A 16972-nucleotide genomic window follows, 5' to 3' on the forward strand; every position below is an offset into this window, starting at 1 on the left:
GCTGAATAATTGTTAGGATAGAACAATATTTGGCTGAGATACAACTATTTGAAAATCTGAGTGTGCAAAAAATCGAAATATTGAGAAAACCGCCTTTAAAGTTGTCCAGAGTAAGTTCTTAGCAATGCATATTACTAATCAAAAATTAAGTTTTGATATATTTATGGTAGAAAATGTACAGAATATCTTCATGGAACATATATTCCTAATGATTTTTTAAGAACCATTTTGACCCATACAATGTATTATTGGCTATTGCTACAAATAAACCTGTGCTACTTAACCCTCTGGGGCCTGAGGGTGTTTTGAGGCCCTGAAGAAGTTTGACATGCCCTGACATTTGTTGTTTTTTCAGTATCTTAAAAACATTTTAATGGCTAAAGTCTGATTACATTGTAATCAGCACATATTGGGCTACAATAATATGTAAGCAACATTAATGTACATGGTTGTGTTTTTGAGAAAACTACGTTTATGCGTGGTTAGTGAAAAACTAAAGTTTTGAAGTCACTGAAATAAGGTCATGAAACACATACAGGCCATTTGTTAACAAGACTTTTGAGAATTGTATGGAGTAGGCTAGAATTGTATCAACCAAATGATGTGAAAATCATCTCGTTCACTCGTTCAGAAAAAACAATATATTGATGTAAATTTTCTAAAACATGTTTTGTGATCGAAAGGGATTATTCATAGGTGTGGCAATGGCCCATGAATATTTAGCAATTCACACCTGAAAGACAAAAGGGCCCTCCCTAATGGCCCCATCAATGACTGACTTGACTAGCAGAAGAAGAAACAATGTGAGAAGATTAAAAAAAATCGTTTTTTAGATTATTTGTATTTTATTTACAACACAGTATAATCAAAACATACATAATGAAGGTCAAAGACACAATATTGAGCTCCCTCATCTAACCACACAGATGTGCACAGACTTTGTGGCATTTCTGAAAACTTTTTCTGAATTCAGTTCAACAAATAAAACAAGTAAATCTTACCTGATATTAAAGTGTGTGCACTTTAAATATCTGTATTTGTACCGTATTTTTATCTGTATCATCTGAAGTTTGTACAGCGCACTCAGAGGAAAACAGTTTGAAGAGACTCAAGGAAAGGACAGCAAGATTCATCTGTTGAGCAGGTTTCTGAGCACTAAAAACAACAAAAGCAAAACATCTGTGAGCCTATTCATATTAGGAGCATCTATAATAAATAAATACACACACATACACTACCAGGCAAAGGTTTGGACACACTTCCCTTTACAGGGGAATAACTGGTATATAGTATATAGTCATAGATTCTAGCATTTGTACTAATGTAAAAAAGGACATGTAATATCTGAGAAACTAATAATTATCGTTTAGCACTATATTACTAATAAACGTGATGTAAACATACATTAAGTGTAAGCACACATATTACTTTTACACCCTACTGTTATACAATAAAATAAATAAATAAGTATGATTCTACAGTCATAAACATATCGTCATAAATGCATCTCACAGTCATAATCACATCGTTTTTCTAGAACATTATAAATATCCTGGCATCGTGAGAGATGCAATCAAAGGTACTTCATAATGTTTCATTTGATAAAGTCAGGAATTTTAGTTTGGAATAAGTCTAACTAGTAAAATGTGTACACGTTTTGTCAAAGTAAATAACAGCGAAATCTAGTATAGGAAAATGAAAGTAAGACTTACTCATGTAAATGTCTCCTCCTGCTGGGTTTGCATTGCATCGCGTCCTTCTTGTGATCGTGGTAAATATAAGTCTAATTCCTCACAGCATATCTTCATTCAGAAACAAACTGTAACCAAGATGAACTTGAAGTCCTGCTGCTTTGTTCGCGGTGATGTGGGAGTTTCCTCGCATACAGATACTCCGGTCCTTGCCGCGCTTGTGGCACATGGCTAATTTGCATATCTAAAGGAATTTCGCTAGTGGGCGCGGTCACATTAGAGATAATTAGTTGGAACTGGATAGACTAGACATCTCCTTGGTTTCATATAGATTAATTTATCACAGATTATATTGTTTTTGATCAAACTTACTTCGTTTAAAAGCATACATCTCAAGCTTTCAGTAGATACCACTTTTCTGTTTGTGTGCTGAGTATTCACCGAGTTTGAATGATTTAAGTGAGGCATTTCTAAAAGCAGTTCGCAGAGACAGAGAAAACAGAAATCACCCTGTTTGTTTTCTTTATTCTAAATAAAAAAGCACAACTTCCTGCTGTTCTTGAGTGTGCACAAATAAAAGTACACACTTTACAGTTTCCAATGATGTATATCTCTAATTTGTATGACTAAAACCGACAGAGCATTTTTAGTGTCTTTTGCGCTGATCTAAAAAAAAAATGAGCTGGTATAGCCGGCGAGTAACAAAGTGATGGTAACAAAGTTCGGGAGGAGAACGTTCAGATAATTAACAATGAACATTAGGAGCGCAATCAGTAATCAACCTACTTAACAGATGTGTATTTATACCGCAGCCTCACCTCTGTTCCTCGACAGTTTTTTAGCATAACCCTGAGCGCGCTCCAGATCTCACTGCGGCAGGACGCCGCTCACTTCCCGCTTCAGCTCCGCCATCACCGGCTCTGCTGGCCACCGTGCCTTCAGCAATTGGGCCAGCTGACCCTTCCACAGCCACCCACTATCTTTCCACCTCCAACAATCCTTCGCTTCTTCCATGGCCCCCAGCACCTGTTCCAGATGCTAGCGTGAGCTTGCCTCCGCTAGCGGTGCAGGCTTCACAGGCCTCTCAGGTCTTCACAAACCCCACCCCTTTTCACGTGGCCATCAGCTACAGGTTGCCTCAGCTTGCGACTTAAAGCCTCATTTCTTTTTCTTTCCCTCCCACTGCTTATAACCCTTCTTCCTTTCAGTGGCATCCAGCTCCAGCAGGAGACGCTAGCGTGAGGCTGCCTCCGCTAGCGGCGAAAGATATGCAGACCTCCCAAAACGTCTCCAACCCCACCCACTTCCCGTGGCCTTCAGCTATAGCTGCAGATGCAAGCGTGAGGTTGGCTCCGCTTGCACTGCAGGTCCACACATCCTTTTCTTTTTCTTCTTTTGCCCCTTACTCTTCTCTCAGTCTCCCTCTTCAAACTCAACAGCCTGAAATGTACTTATTTCCTTTGCTAATTTTACTTAACTTGGGTAAGCAGACTTTACTTAAATTTTATATTTAAATTTTACTAAACTAAAAAAAAAGGCGAGTAAGTTACTCCAAAACACAAACGGCGAGTAAGTTACTCCAAAGCTCAATGATGAGTAAGTTACTCCAAAGCTCAATGGTGAGTAAGTTACTCCAAAGCTCAATGGCAAGTAAGTTACTCCAAAACACAAACGGCGAGTATGTTACTCCAAAGCTCAATGGCGGGTAAGTTACTTCCAAGCTCAATGGCGAGTCAGTTACTCCAAAGCTCAATGGCGAGTAAGTTACTCCAAAGCTCAATGGCGAGTAAGTTACTCCAAAGCTCAATGGCGAGTAAGTTACTTCAAAGCTCAATGGCGAGTAAGTTACTCCAAAGCTCAATGGCGAGTAAGTTACTCCAAAGCTCAATGGTGAGTAAGTTACTCCAAAGCTCAATGGCAAGTAAGTTACTCCAAAACACAAACGGCGAGTATGTTACTCCAAAGCTCAATGGCGGGTAAGTTACTTCCAAGCTCAATGGCGAGTAAGTTACTCCAAAGCTCAATGGCGATTAAGTTACTCCAAAGCTCAATGGCGAGTAAGTTACTGCAAAACACAAACGGCGAGTAAGTTACTCCAAAGCTCAATGGCGAGTAAGTTACTCCAAAGCTCAATGGTGAGTAAGTTACTCCAAAGCCAACGGTGAGTAAGTTACTACAAAGCACAACGGCGAGTAAGTTACTCCAAGCTCAATGGCGAGTAAGTTACTCCAAAGCTCAATGGTGAGTAAGTTACTCCAAAGCTCAATGGCGAGTAAGTTACTCCAAAGCTCAATGGTGAGTAAGTTACTCCAAAGCCAACGGTGAGTAAGTTACTACAAAGCACAACGGCGAGTAAGTTACTCCAAGCTCAAGACTCTCGTAACTCCTTTTGTGTTGTCTTCACCACACCAGTCTGCCGTTGTTGAACCCTGCCTGTTTACTCTGCCCGTTTCAATAAAACTGTTGCAAATGGATCCAACACCTCCGGATGCTTCTATGACTTCGTTACACCTTCCATTGGACAGCTCGCCAAATACGCCTAACCCATTCTCAGTTTATTATATGTAAGTGTGAACTTGTGAAATGATGTTTTATTAACAAAGTTCGGGAGGAGCACGTTCAGATAATTAACAATGAACATGAGGAGCGCAATCAGCAATCAACCCAATTAACAGAAGTGTATTTATACTGCAGCCTCACCTCTCTTCCTTGACAGTTTTTTTAGCATCCCTCCGCCACCCCTTCTCCACACTTACAACTATTTTCTGTTCTAATGGGGGGGAATACTCTGAGTTTGGGCCAAAATTCCGAGCTCGGAGCCCTTCCATTGGACAGCTCGCCAAATACGCATAACCCATTCTCAGTTTATTATATGTAAGTGTGAACTCGTGAAAGACTAGTTTTGTGGTCCAGGGTCAAAAATATGTGGGTGGATGTGAGAGGAAAACAGAATATGGACTTTTTCACTGGATGAAGAGCCATTATGGTTTGTAAACTCATATTTTGGCCAAAAGCAATGTTTAAAGTTTAAAGTTTAAAAACATCTTAATGATGGATTTGTTTCTTACTAACACACAGCTTTTTGCCTTACAAAGTGTTAATTCCTGGATTAAAGAGGAATTAATTACTCTATTTTTGTGATGTTTTTATCAGCTGTTTGGACTCTCTTTCTGACCGCATCCATTCACTGCAGAGGATTCATTGGTGAACAAGTGATGTAATGCTACATTTCTAATGCTTATAAGTCTGAAGAAACAAACTCATCTACAGTGGTGTGAAAAAGTGTTGCCCCTTTCTTGATTTTTATTCATTTTTTGCATGTTTGTCACAACTGAATGTTTCTGATCATCAAACAAATTTAAATATTAATCAAAGATAACACAAGTAAACACAACATGCAGTTTTTGAATGAAGTTTTTTTTTATTATGAAGGGAAAACAAAACCCATACCCACGTGGCTTTGTGTGAAAAAGTATTTCCCCCCTAAACTAAATAACTGGTAGAGCCACCCTTAGCAGCAACAACTGCAATCAAGCATTTGCGATAACTTGCAATGAGTCTGTTACAGCGCTGTGCAGGAATTTCGGCCCAGAATTGTTGTAATTCAGCCACATTGGAGGGTTTTCGAGCATGAACCGCCTTTTTAAGGTCATGCCACAACCTCTCAATAGGATTCAGGTCAGGACTTTGACTAGGCCACTCCAAAGTCTTCATTTTGTTTTTCCTCAGCCATTCAGAGCTGGATTTGCTGGTGTGTTTTGGATCATTGTCCTGCTGCAGAACCCAAGTTCGCTTCAGCTTGAGGACACAAACAGATGGCCGGACATTGTCCTTCAGGATTTTTTGGTAGACAGCAGAATTCATGGTTCCATTTATCACAGTAAGTCTTCCAGGTCCAGAAGCAGCAAAACAGCCCCAGACCATCACACTACCACCACCATATTTTACTGTTGGTATGATGATGTTTTTCTGAAATGCTGTGTTACTTTTACACCAGATGTAATGGGACACACACCTTCCAAACAGTTTTGTCTCGTCAGTCCACAGGGTATTCTCCCAAAAGTCTTGGGGATCATCAAGATGTTTTCTGACAAAACTGAGATGAGCCTTTATGTTCTTTTTGCTCAGCAGCATTTTTTGTCTCGTAACTCTGCCATGCAGGCCATTTTTGCCCAGTCTCTTTCTTATGGTGGAGTCATGAACACTGACCTTAACTGAGGCAAGAGAGGCCTGCAGTTTTTTAGATGTTGTTGTGGGGTCTTTTGTGACCTCTTGGATGAGTCGTCGCTGCGCTCTTGGGGTAATTTTGGTCGTTCGGCCACTCCTGGGAAGGTTCACCACTGTTCCATGTTTTCGCCATTTGTGGATAATGGCTTTCACTGTGGTTAGCTGAAGTCCCAAAGCTTTAGAAATGGCTTTAAAACCTTTTCCAGACTGATAGATCTCAATTACATTCTTTCACATTTGTTCCTGAATTTCTTTGGATCTCAACATGATGTGTAGCTTTTGAGGACCTTTTGGTCTATACTTCACTTTGTCAGGCAGGTCCTATTTAAGTGATTACATTATTGTGAACAGGTGTGGTAGTAATCAGGTCTGGTGTGGCTTTTCCTTCATAAAAAACCCTTCATTTAAAAACTGCATGTTGTGTTTACAGTTATCTTTGATTATTATTTAAATTAATTTGATGATCTAAAACATTAAAGTAAAAAAAAATATTTTTTTTGTCTTTCACTTGTCATTTTTGCATTTCTATTTGGTGCCACAAATAATATAGAAAAAACATGCATATTATACTAACATAGACCAAACTGGAATTTTACTTAAAAAAAAAAAAAAAAAAAAAAACTATACCCGACTTTTTCACCCAGCTTTTTTTTTTTAATCAAAGTTGCTAGCATTCTGCTCTTGGAAAACGCAGACATTGAGTTTGATTCCAGTGTTTAATAAAGCCTGATTCCATAGTGTGAGGAACTCTGAAAGCTTCAGGAGCTCTGGAGGTGGGGCTGTCGCTGTTCCCGATCCTATATATGCATCTGATGCAGCAGAGCCCCGTTCTTCATGGAGATCTTCAAACATCATCCTCCAGCGCGAATAAACGCCTCTGGACTGAAATAAAGGCACAGTCTTTGCGGTGAACAGATTCAGCACTCCTGCTCCAAACAAGTGAGTCAATTACTTACAACAACTTCTACCAAGCGTTGTTATTTCTTCCGTGGCTAAATGTGTTTGAGCTACGCTACGTCCCGCCGAAACTTGTGCAACATTATTCTGACAAATATGTATGTATTTTTTTTTTTGCACCGCAATGAAGATTATTTAGTCGTTCATTCGTTGTTTCTACCATGTCAAAAGCTAAAAGCACCATATCGTCTGCATGAATAGAGCACTGGGAGATGCTGAATAGCTGTGTTTAGTAAGCTTGTTAACCATGTGGACTCTGCATGTCGGCTTTTCCACATCAGACTGTATTTTGCCCATTCATTCATTCACTGAATAAGTGACAATGATGCAGATCTCTCATTGATTCGGCGCTGTCCGCTAACTAGTGCTGAAATCTCATTCAACGCTCATTCATCAAGATTTAATCTACTTGCCTTAATTTTAACGACATAAATGCTATTTGTAACTTTTAAAACGTGAAAAAAAAAACTGAAAATGCATTGTTACGTCCTATTGATATGGCATAAGAAGGAACCGCTGATATTATGTTGCTGTAAGTGTTGAGTGCAGTTTATGTAGTTTACTAATATAGCTAAATGATATCATCCGAGCATTTCTCTCCGACAGGTAACTTAGTATACAGGAAACATATGTCAAACGTATGAAACTTGAACTAAAGAACCTTCATATTTCATGTTTTTCGGCTTCTTGTGTAATAATGTTGTGTAAAGATATAAACCGTATATTTTGGTGCGTGACTCATCCATTGGCGCTAAAAGATTGTTTTCTTGGACTCGTTATGTTCAGAGATCGAAAGCTGTTTTCCAAGACTGAATTCAGTTTTTGCTGTTATACTGTTGCTAAAAATTGAGGGTGTTGACGGCGTGACTGTAGATATGTCTCAAGACCTAACGAACTGCTACTTAGCAGCAAAGTCCCATGCGCAAATGACTCAGTCTTATCGATTGAGGAGCCGATGTGTTTCTGTGGTTGAATTCGGAGTATCACTCTTACTATTTCTGCCATTTAAAGATATGGCTTCATCTGAAAGCTGAAGAAATACGTTTTCCATTGATGTATGTTTGGGACAGGACAATATTTGGCCGAGATACAACTATTTGAAAATCTAGGGGTGCAAAAACATCTAAATATTAAGAAAATTGCCTTTTAAGTTGTCCAAATGAAGTTCTTAGCAATGCATATTACTAATCAAAAAACAAGTTTTGATATATTTACAGTAAGACATTTGCAAAATGTATTCATGGAAAATGATCTTTACTGATTTTGTGTGTTTTGGCATAAAATAAAAAACGTAATTTTGACCCATACAATGTGTTTTTGTCTATTGCAACAAATATACCATACCAATGCTACGTAAGCACTGTAAAAAAATTAGTTGTTTCAACTCAAAATAATTTGTTACCCCGCTGACTTAAAATTTTTAGTTTAGTCAACAAAAATATTCCAGTTGTCACTTAAATTAACATTTAGTAACTTAACATTTCAAGTTGACTGAACTAAATAATTTAAGTCAGCAAGGTAACAAATTATTTTAAGTTGAAACAACTTAATTTTTTTTTTTTACAGTGTAGTTTGTGGTCCAGGGTCACAAATAAAAGATTGGAACATTAAAAGACCTTAAGTGTCACAAAACTAAAACAGAAAAAGAATTGCGATAGGCGTATCAATATCTGCACAACCCTCGTACTGTAGGCTGTATGGTGAAAATGAACCATAATTTTACTTGCAAATAAAGTTTAATCATGGTATTTGTAGTAAAACTGTGGTTATACAAATGGTAGGCTAATCAATACTCTGAAAATATTAAATGTTTGCAGAATATAGTCTATACAGTAGGTTGTATCATAAGGGTGTTGACAAAATTGTGCACTCTCTTTTGAATGACTGAGTCGAATAGAGAAACGATTCTTTGTTTGGGAGAAAAAACATAAATAGGAGTCATAATTTAAATAGTGCAGAATACGACCCATTCGAAAACATCTTAACAGTATTCAACAAAAGTTGTCTATAATGTGTGACCCTGGACCACAAAACCAGTTATAAGTAGCATGGATATATTTGTAGCAATAGCCAACAATACAATAAATGGGTCAAAATGATCGATTTTTCTTTTATGCCAAAAATCATTAGGATATTAAATAAAGATCATGTTTTAATGAAGATATTTTCTAAATTTCCTGCCATCAATAAATCAGAACTTAACTTTTGATTAGTAATATGCATTGCTAAGAACTTCATTTGGACAACTTTAAAGTTGATTTTATGAATATTTCATTTTTTTTGCACCCTCAGATTTTCAAATAGTTGTATCTCAGCCAAATATTGTCCTGTCCTATCAAACCATATTGTCACGATCAGGCTGGGTTGTGGAGTGGAGAATGATGAGGAGAACCGGAGTAAATGAAAACCTAAATAGTTTATTAAATAAAACACTGTAACTAATACAAACAAACAAAAACCGGGAGTATAAGATGAGCACATGTAAACAAGCAAACAGGGGTAACAGAATCATTGACGGACAAATGGGGAGTGCACACACAGACTCTTAAATACACTGAAACGGGGGTGTGGTCACAAACGAGATAACAGGATGACGAGGGGGAAATACAAATATGGGCATAGAAGGAACCAAAAGGACTAACCAAAAGGGGGAGAAACAAGGACTAAACCAAATGAACTAGAAACATGGGGGAAAAACACTTGGAAAACATGACAGAACAGGACAATACACAGACATGACTCTGACACATATATCAGTCTAAGATAGTTCTAAACAAATATGTTGGTTGGATTTTGATGTGAGAGGGCAACAGGAGATGGACTTTTTCACTGGAGGAAGTGTTATTGATTATGCGATTATGGATTTTGAAATTAAAATGCCTTAATAATAGATTTGTTTCTTACAAACACGTAGCTTTTAACTTCACAAGTCGACAATTCATAGACAGTAACATGTCAGATGCAGCACAGCGACAACATTTTACACTATTTGTGTAACTTAATCAAAAAGGCTGCATGTTTGTAAGTAACAAAGCTTAAAACCTTTTCTGGCAAAAATACGAGTCCTCTGTCAATAATATGTTTTATCCAATGAAAAGTCATCTATAATATGTGACCCTGGACCACAAAACCAGTTATAAGTAGCACAGATATATTTGTAGCAATAGCTAACAATACAATGTATGGGTCAAAATGATTTTATTTTTCATTTATGCCAAAACTCAAAATATAAATATAATGTTTTATGAAGATATTTTGTAAATTTCTTACCATAAATATATCAGAACTTAATTTTTGATTAATAATATGCATTGCTAAGAACTTCATTTGGACAACTTTAAAGGGGATTTTCTCAATATTTTGATTTTTTTGCACTCTCAGATTTTCAAATAGTTGTATCAGTCTTGTCCTACCAAACCATACATCAATGGATTCATTTTTCACTTTCAGATGATGTATAAATATCAGTTTAAAAAAACTAACCCTTATGGTTTTGTGGTCCAGGGTCACATATGTAATATGCACAGACCATGCATCATTTACAAGTGAAAACAGTCTAAGACAATTCTAAAAAAATATGTTGGTTGTATTTTGATGTGATGGATTTTTCACTGGAGTGTTATTATGGATTATTGATTTTGAAATTAAAACGCCTCAATGATAGATTTGTTTCTTACAAACACGCAGCTTTTAACTTCACAAGTCGATAATTCATAGACAGTAACATGTCAGATGCAGCACAGCGACAACATTTTGCATCTGTGTAACTTAAAAATAATTATAGCTGTCACTATGAAAATGATGCAACTTAAGGACTTCTGGGGAAAAATACCGATCAGTGATAATGATTTTATCCAATCAAGTGCTTGTAGATTGATTTACTGTAAGAACTTCAACACATTGAAATGCAACATCTGAAGTGAAAACATCCTTTATAAGGTATTTATATCAGTAAAGTGATGCTTCAAATAAACTGGCTTTTTCAAAATTGGTTAATTAAAGCAAATTGTCCAAATGTTCTGTAATTTGGCATTTCAGTGCTAATAGACAGCATATTCTTGAGCATTATACAGTAAGTGCAATTGTGAGTGAGTTCAGCTGTGTGTGTGTTTGTCTGTATATCTGTGCTATTTATGTGCTTTTTGTATTGTCTTTGTTAGCACCGCATAAATAGATGTCCAGAATGTGATAACTACTGACTTGGAAAGCACCTCTGATGCCAAAATGCTGGTAGGTGGATCACTAGGTTTGAGACACATCCAGCATTAGGCATTGCAGAGCGTGTTCGTGGGATTGAGTCAGAGCTGCGTGGGTGTGTGTGCAAATCATGCCACATCTCCCTTTCTCTTTGTGTGTGTGTCTGCTGCAGTGGTGCATAGACACAAACCACAGCAGGAACGTTAGGCTTGACTGAAGGTCAAGAAGGTCCTCTGAGCTTATTTAAGAAAAAGCAATAAACATCCACGAAGCCCTAGATAAAGAAGGTTGTTTATTTGGAGTGGGGTTTAAATCCACAGGATTGATTCAGACACTCCCTGCTTTAATGAGCCCTGGGGAATCAACACAGATCTGCATCACACTGATAAATGCCACATACTGTACTGCATGAGAAGACTCTCTGTTCAGTGTTGTAAGAAAACATGGCCAAAATATGTGTCTAGGATATGTTTAACACTTAAAGACCTAGAACATTTTTGGGGCACCTGAGGCACCTGTACATTTCTTTTTTTCTTTTTTTTTCAGACCTATTCTAGCAGTCAGCATCAATTGTCATATATAATTATAAACATAAGAACTTTAAAATGACACTTTTCCTTTTGTTTTCTCTAAAAAATTTGTGAATTTCCTGAATTTTAGAAAAAAGAAGAAAAAAAAAAAAACGCTAGCAACAGTTGGCTGTTTTTTACTGTGTACTCAAACAAAAAAAGTTTTTTTGTATTTAGGTGTTTTACACTTCCAAATAAAATGTTGCCTATATATAACATTCCCCAAGCAAGTTATAGCCATATATTACAATATTATTATAGGCGCTTTTCAGTGAAAAACAGGCCTATTTAGTTTATTGACAATATAGACATGTTTAAAAACCTTTCAGGAGTAAAGTCATAGCAGAAACAGTGTTATATAATAGCAAAACGCAGTAAAAAGTTACTTTTTCAGATAAATATTAATCTGAGTATAAACAATAAACACGAACAGTGTAGGAAGTAGTGAAAACTACTACTAAAAATATAAACAGTCCAAATTCACAAACTACACACAAAATGAGAGAGAAATATACCAAGTGCAACAGAAAAAATAGCACAAATAATCTTTAAAAACTATATAAGAATTAGTTACATAATATAACAGCCAAATAGATGGATCTGCTGGCTGTAGTCTGCGTCCGAATCTATTTGACGCGAAAACCTAAATTCCAGTGCTTTATCTGATTTGTACAGCTGTTTCTTCCTTGTTTTCGGTTTGTGTTATGTCAAAGGGCTCTGTCATGAGTATTTCTGTGCTTTTTCAAAGAATGCTGTCATGCAAATGTGTTATTTTGCGTTTGTTTTCATGCACACAAGACGCACTTTACTTTCACTTTGCGTTTGTTCAGATTTCCAAAGAAACATGCTAATCGTGGTTCAAAAGACCAAAACCTATGTTTATTGGTTGAATAGATGACAGTTTAAACCAATATGGGCACAGGGATGGGACTAAGCATCAACAATCGTTCCTGTTTGGCTCAGATGTCTGAAATGCATTGGTTTCATCTGACGAATCAGTGCTGAGAAAATGTGATGACGTAATCATGCTCACTACAGAGCCTCTGAATATCCAAATGAGACAAATGCGACTTTTTAAAGCATTCAAATTGGATTAGCGGTTCAAAAGTTATTAAACATTTAAGAACAATAGTTATTTTTAGCCGCGGACGGCTGTCTCGGGCTTTGAGGGTTAAACTGATTGTAAAATGCTCAGTTTGTCACCAAATAGCAAATACACTGTGCTTCACCAGGGCTCTACACTTACTTTTCTTGTTGCACTTAAAAAAATTAAGGAGCACAGTCAAAATTTCAGGAGCACATTCTACACAATAGTAAAAAAAATCAGAAAAAAATAGCCTTCCAATTACGAGGTGTTTTGTAGTGGCATTTTTCTTAATTTTCTTAAAAAAAGTTATCGTTTATGTAATTTTTTTTTAAAGAATTATGTATTTTTAAGCTTTTTAAAATTTCTAATTAAAACAATGAAATAAGAACAAGTAGGATAAGAATAAGTTACCAAGCAAATGAAATCCGTATTAACAAAATTCATTTGTTCTACAGAGGTGCCACAGAAGAACACAAAAGTGGCTGTATTTTCATGTTTAATGAGGCTCAGAGGTGGCATGAGTGCAATTAAAATTTTTAAATTCATGTTGAGATTAAAGTTTTAAATATAAAATAGAGAATACAGAGATCTTAAATGATTTAAACAACTGAAAAGATACTTTAAAAATTAAACTAAATCTGCCAGCAGGTGGCGGCAAGTCACTGATTTACTTAATGAAAATGACTGAATTCATTTGATTCATTCGAATGGCCAATTCATTTAGGAATAAAGCAAGTGACTGTCTTTATGAATGGGAAATCGAATCACTTCACTAGATTTGTTTAAAAGCGTTCTTTCATAAATGAAACACCGTTGCGTTTAAATGGAGATGCGCTGCGGCTCAGTTGTGACTTGTTTCAGATTACTTTTGATGAGGAAATAGAGCAAAATCGGGCGATAGTTTTATAGTCAGACAATGTAAGTCACTTAATAATATTTTCTCGTTTATTTAACTGTTGTATTAAATCGATATCTCATTTACAAACTCCCTTAAAAATGATTAAAAGCTGTCACTCATCTTCGTTCATCGCAATCTCACAAAGCTCCATTAAAATCAATGAAGCTCTCTAGACTGCACAGTCAATCTCTTATTTACACTCTCTCTACACTTTGTTTATGAAATGATTCATGAGATATGTCTGTGATACATTACTCAGCTTTGCAAAAACATGTAGAAACCTTTGAAGCTTCCCTCAGCGCAAACACAAATATGCTGATCGGGTTAATCGCATATGGTGTTCCTACATATTTTTTCATAGTCGGATACAGCAGTTTTTAGTCGCAAATGCCATAGAAGAACCTTTTTTGTCTAAATGGTTGCATAAAGAACCTTTAACATCTACAGAACCTTTGTTTCAATGTTCTTTGTGGTGAAAGAAGGTTCTTCAGATTATAAAAAGGTAAGAAAGAAATGGAACCAAAAATGGTTCTTATGGCATCGCTGTGCTAATAAATGGCATTATCATAATGTTATTGTGCATTTTTAACTTTCTCTGCTGTAAAATCTTATGACAACAATGGCTTGTTCAGACACAGACTGTGTGAAATCCTATAAATATCTTGGAGAAACTTATTGATTCAAAACTGAAGCAAATTATGAAAAATGGCCACTTTACCATTTTCACATTGACAAAGCCATGATTACTTTATTCTCTTGTGTTATTATTGTATTGATTTGAGTCTTTTTCTTTAGTGTCTTAGTTTGGAAATCTACCTTTAAAGAAGAGAAATTCTTTGTTAGATGATTTAGTAGGCTGACGAGGGAGTCAAAGCTTAGCCCAGTGTCTCTGTATATCAGACAGTTACAGCGGATGAATGACTCGATCTTAAAGGACTCTTTTGCTCAGAGACGAAGGGTTGTAGTCCCACAGTGCAGAACAGAGAGATTAAAAAACAGCTTTGTTCCAGCAGCTGTTACTCAGTTGAACAAGTCTCAGATATTGCAAGTGATGATGAGAATTTGGAGCACTTTTATCATATTTATTATTCTTTCCACTGTCTGTTGTTTTCAAAAGCTGCGTCAAGAATAAACCTGTACACTTCATACCAAATCTGCCTATAGCTAAAAATAAAATAACCTGAGCCTGTCAGTCAGTAAATGTTAGAAATTAGAGACATCTTTTTTTCTTACTTGTTTCTCAACACTTCTGGATTTATCCAAAGTCTATGCTCCAATACATTTCTCAGGATTGGTTTGTTGTGAAAAGTCTATTTCTGTACAGGCACATACAGACAAACCAAAAATTATTCAGATACCAGATATTTTTTTTTACTCGTGGAAGCATCAAGCAGATTTGTAACTCTCTTTCAAATCTGCAAAAATATAACCCTTTTAAACGGATATCATGTGGTATGACCTCAAAAGAAAAAAAGAATAAATATTAGGTTATTTCATTTTATTATACATTTCATAGTGACCTTTTGTGGGAAGCAAGCTTGTTTTGTTCTGGCGCTCAATTCTGTGCTTGTAAATTGTTACTGAATTTGAAATATCATGTGGTGCGACCACTGCAGAGTGTTTTCCATTATAGATATATGTCCCAGATTGGCAGTTTTTGTGCTTTTATATATTATTTGGAATAGTTTTTATGCAGTTTGGGTCATTTCATACTGTTCATGTTGAATCTTTGTACAATATGAGATAAAGTGTGCAAAAAAGTGTTTATCAACTATCAGTCTATGCTCCAATACATTTCTCAGGATTTATTTGTTGTGAAAAGCCTATTTCTGTATAGGCACACACAGACAAACCAAAAATCATTCAGACAAAAATAATTAATTTATGTAAGTGAGGATAGCCAAATAAAGTAAACGGTGACATATAATACCTAAAAATTCATACAGTGGACTACCAGTAAAATTTGATTTAAAGGATTAGATCACTTTCATAACAACAATGCACGGATAATGTACTCACCCCCTTGTCATCCAAGATGTTCATGTCTTTCTTTCCTCAGTCGTAAAGAAATTATGTTTTTTTTTTTGAGGAAAACATTTCAGGATTTCTCTCTTTATAATGGATGTGGATGGCACCCCGAAATTTGAACTTCCGAAATGCACTTTAAATGCACTTCAAATGCAGCTTCAAAAGGCTCTAAACTTCCCAGAGGAGGAAGGGTCTTATCTAGTGAAACAATCGGTTATTTTCTAAATAAATTGACAATTTATATACTTTTTAACCTCAAATGCTTGTCTTGTCTCATCTCTGCGCAGCGCAGCGCATGCAAAGTCTGTGTGATTCGGGTAAAAACAGTTAGGGTACGTCTAAAAACTCCCATCTCGTTTTCTTCCCTAACTTCAAAATCGCCTTAGATCGCTGCAAAAGTACCGACATAGTGTTTACAAAGTGAACATACAAAGAAACTCGAACTCCCTTTACAAAAAAAAGGGTAAAAACAGCATTGTAGGACGATTTTGACATTGAAGACATAAACAAGTTTTTCGACATCCGCTAACTGCATTGACCCGGATTATATTGACTACACATTCACTGCGCAGAGACAAGGCGAGCATTTGAGGTTAAAAAGTATACAAATTGTCAATTTGTTTAGAAAATAACCAATCGTTTCGCTAGATAAGACCCTTCCTCCTCGACTGGGATCGTTTAGAGTATTTTGAAGCTGCATTTAAACTGCATTTTGGAAGTTCAAACTTCGGGGCGCCATCCATATCTATTATAAAGAGAGAAATCCTGAAATATTTTCCTTAAAAAAACATAATTTCTTTACGACTGAGGAAAGAAAGACATGAACATCTTGGATGACAAGGGGGTGAGTACATTATCCGTACATTGTTGTTATGAAAGTGAACTAATCCTTTAACACTTAGGCCTGACCATGTTTTGTTACAAACTTTTTAATCAAAGTTATCTGACATTATCATTATGAATTTGTTCTGACACAGTTTAACTCTGAGATCTTGTCATATTTTATTACCATTTTCTAAACTATAGTGAATAAACTGTGATAATGTGAGAAATGTAAAAGGTGTCTGAATACATTTTAGTTTGACTGTATATTAAAGGCTTCAAAGCAACAAAACTATTAAACATTTTCTATTTACTATTACAGTTATTGACCAGGACAAATATATACAGGAGATTTAGTAGTATTTAAAACAGCATTTTATAAAAAAAAAATTCATAGAGTAAAATAATTCAAGAAACAGCACCCTTGAGAAAAAAAGTGTGCTTAATTGTATTAAATGTGCACTTGTTGTGTACTTCAAATCTTAAAAGTATATGT

General features: G+C 36.0%; 1 protein-coding gene across 1 annotated transcript in view; it reads left to right on the top strand.

Moving 5' to 3' along the window:
• The first annotated feature begins 6719 nt into the window (after positions 1–6719).
• Positions 6720–16972, top strand: part of mc5ra (melanocortin 5a receptor) — a 52403-nt gene continuing 42150 nt past the window's right edge. The window contains exon 1 of the mRNA XM_073821626.1: positions 6720–6857. The gene's annotated coding sequence lies outside the window, so the exon portion shown is untranslated. The remainder of the gene's footprint in view (positions 6858–16972) is intronic.

This window comes from Garra rufa, chromosome 17 (assembly GCF_049309525.1).
Source record: "Garra rufa chromosome 17, GarRuf1.0, whole genome shotgun sequence".
NCBI classification, from domain to species: domain Eukaryota; kingdom Metazoa; phylum Chordata; class Actinopteri; order Cypriniformes; family Cyprinidae; genus Garra; species Garra rufa.